Source organism: Mus pahari, chromosome 10 (genome assembly GCF_900095145.1).
Source record: "Mus pahari chromosome 10, PAHARI_EIJ_v1.1, whole genome shotgun sequence".
NCBI lineage: Eukaryota > Metazoa > Chordata > Mammalia > Rodentia > Muridae > Mus > Mus pahari.
The window spans coordinates 61010741-61013934 of record NC_034599.1 but is presented as its reverse complement, the minus strand read 5'-3'; positions in this window follow the sequence as shown (position 1 = coordinate 61013934).

Genomic DNA, 3194 nt, shown 5'->3' with positions numbered 1-3194 from the left:
TCCCAGCAACCACATGGTGGCTCACAACCATCCAAAATGAGATATGACGCCCTCTTCTGGTGAGTCTGAAGACAGCTATAGTGTACTTAGATATAATAATAAATATTTAAAAAAGAAAAACAAACAAACAAAAAAAGAGATTGTCCTTGTGTCTGTGGCTCCTTGTATTGGTAACTTTTTATTGATAATCAGAATTTTAAAAAGAGAAACTTAAGTCTTAATTTTTTTAAAAAAAACAGAAACATCTGCGCTAGTGTCTACCAAAAACTTAATTGAGTAGCCTTTTATTGACACAGTGATTCAGAGCTCTTGGAGGTCTAAGATTGTACAGTCCAGCCCCTTTATTCTGATTTATTATCCAGCTCTCTGTGCTCAGGAGGGTTACTGTTTTTCTGGGTTTGGGATAGGATTTCTTTTCTAAGTTTCTTTTAAAATTTATTTATTTATTTATTTTGGAGACAGGGTAAATTTGTTTGTTTTTTTGTTTTGGAGACAGGGTTTCTCTGTGTAACCCTGACTATGGCTGGCCTTGAACTCACAGAGATCTGCATGGTCCTGCCTTTCTAGTGCTGGGATCAAAGGCGTGTGCTACCACTGTCCAGCTGTTTCTTTTTCTTTCGTTCTTTCTTTTTTTCTTTCTCTAAATATGTGTAGATGGATCTGTTTGTAGTGGGCCCATGTTCCATTTTTTTGTTTTTAAGGATCTTTCCTTTAAACATAAGCAGTGTCAGCAGTAGGAGCTCAGAGTCAGCTGACAGGAAAGTAGCCAGCATAGTCTTTGCTTCTGTGTGTGTATCTGTGTGTGTGTGTGTGTCTGTGTGTGTGTGTGTGTGTGTGTCTGTGTGTGTGTGTGCCTGTGTGTGTGTGTCTGTGTGTGTGTGTGTCTGTGTGTGTGTGTGTCTGTGTGTGTGTGTGGCCTCTGCCTTTTAGTGTTTTGGTTATTGTAAACTTTTTGGGCCACTTTGATGAACCTAGAAGTTTTTATTCCTGTAAAGCCCTCTATCTTTTGGAGTTTTCTGTGCATGTCTGAAGCTGATTGACAGAAGCAAAATTTAATGCCTGAGCATTTTTTTTTTTTGAGATAGTGGGTCAAAAGGGGTGTCAAATTTGAAAGCTTTTTATAATTACTCAAGAAATGCCCCAAGATACTCTTTTGAGCCCTGAAGAACCCCAGTGGTCTTAGATAAATTAGTGGGTTTTTGAGCAGTACCCTGAATTTCAGTCATAAGGTATCAGTGGAAAGCATTCAGGGCCTGGGACCCTGCATGTGTGCTAGGATCCCATCAGGGTGTTTGGATAGAAGAGCTGTCTCAAATGACAGTAGCTTTTAGCTGGGTGGTGGTGGTGCACATCTTTAATCTGAGCACTCGGGAGGCAAAGGCAGGCAGATTTCTGAGTTCGAGGCCAGCCTGGTCTACAGCTTGAGTTCCAGGACAGCCAGGGCTACACAGAGAAGCCCTGTCTTGGGGTGGGGGTTGTGGGAAGAGACAGTAGCTTTGAGCATCTGTGCCCATGGCTGATACCAAAAGCTTTCCTCTCTTCTTCCCCAAGACGTTCCCTTTCCTCTAAAGTAAAGAGTCAAGAGTTGCTGGCAAGCATGCCAGATGTGCTGTTGGTGTGGAGGACAGATTACAGGGGGACAGTTAGGGCTTATCAGAGAAAGGGAAAGGGCCTGGGTTTTCCAGTTATACACATCTGAAGCAGAGAAAGGCATATAGATCAGGAGAGGGCAACGTCTTTCTCTAAGTCATTGACTTTGGCTCCAGTAGTTGTGGGAGCCTCCCACAATGGAAAATCAGAGGTTGGGACCTGAGTTGGTTAGGGGTCTCTCTCTCTCTCAGAGAGCCAAAGGTGGTGAAGGATGTGCAGGAGGTTTGGGGAAACTGGGAATTTCCATCAGGAGGCAGAGAGATAACTACAGAGGGGAAGAAACAAGGGGTACAGATCCAGAAGGGGAAATGGGTGAAGTAGAAATGGGAGAGAGGTGTGGGGGTCGATAGAGTGGGGTGGGACAGGATGGAGGGGCCTGAGGTTGGGGGAGAGGAGGATGAATCTGGAAGAGGTGGGAGAGATGAGGAAGACGGCTTGTAGACAAGGGGTAGAGGAGCCTAGTAGACAGAGCAGGCCATTCGGCAGGAGCCAGTGACGCTGAGGTGTTTTGTTTTGTTTGTTAGTTGGTTTTCTGTTTTTTTTTTTTTTTTAAATGAAAATGAGCCTTTGTTATATATGATATATTGTGGACATTTCATTGTACAAGTAAAATACCCAATAACAAGATACTATTGATTAATTAAAAAGTCACTGATTGCACTTAATAAATGCTGAAATAATACTCTATACAACAGATTTTATCCATTGCAAAGTCTGTAAAGATCATATCACATGTGAAATTTAACAGAGTACTGTAAGAACTTGGATAAATGTTGTATACTTTGGGATACAGAATAGTGGAGAGAGACATTTAAATCAAACCGGGATTTTTCTGAATGATTTCACAGAAGGCATGGCAATTGTTTTTGAAAGATGCAGAAAGTAAGACTTTACCTGATTGGACAGAATGAAGACAGTGAGAGTTATGATACAATGTTACCAAGTAATATAAGTAGTTTACTGTATTGTAAGGGTAATGATGGGATTGGAATGAATTCTGAGAACCTTCTAGAGAATAGATAAGCCAGCTTCAGTAGCTTCCTGTACTAAGAGGAAATGATTCTCTTTACATGAAAACCTCACTGTACCATGGAAGGATTTTGTTTTGTTTTAGAGAATAGTCCCGAGGCAAACCTTTCACCAAATGGGGGGTGGTGGAGGAGGGTTGAACAAGAGCCAACCATTTATCAGTGAAAGGGAACTGATCAGGATGCCCAGGAATTCCTGTGACTTTAAGTCAAACTGTCTTCATAATATCTGGGTTCAAGGAACTGGTAGATGACCATCTCGTTTTTTACTCAACAGTAGGTGGTGCACAGCCTTTTTTTTTTTTTTTTTTTTTTTTTTTTTTTTTTTATAGTGGAAACCTGAACTCCTAAAATTCAAACCCTTGATGAGGGGTGGGGGTGAGGAGAAGTTTCATGGGGAGGACTGAGAGTTTAGACTGAGTGGTCCCATGTTAGGAGAAAACTTAGGCGACTCGAGAAACTAAAACATGACCAGCAACTCTGGTCTGGCAATGCAGAGATGACTCTAGTTGTGGG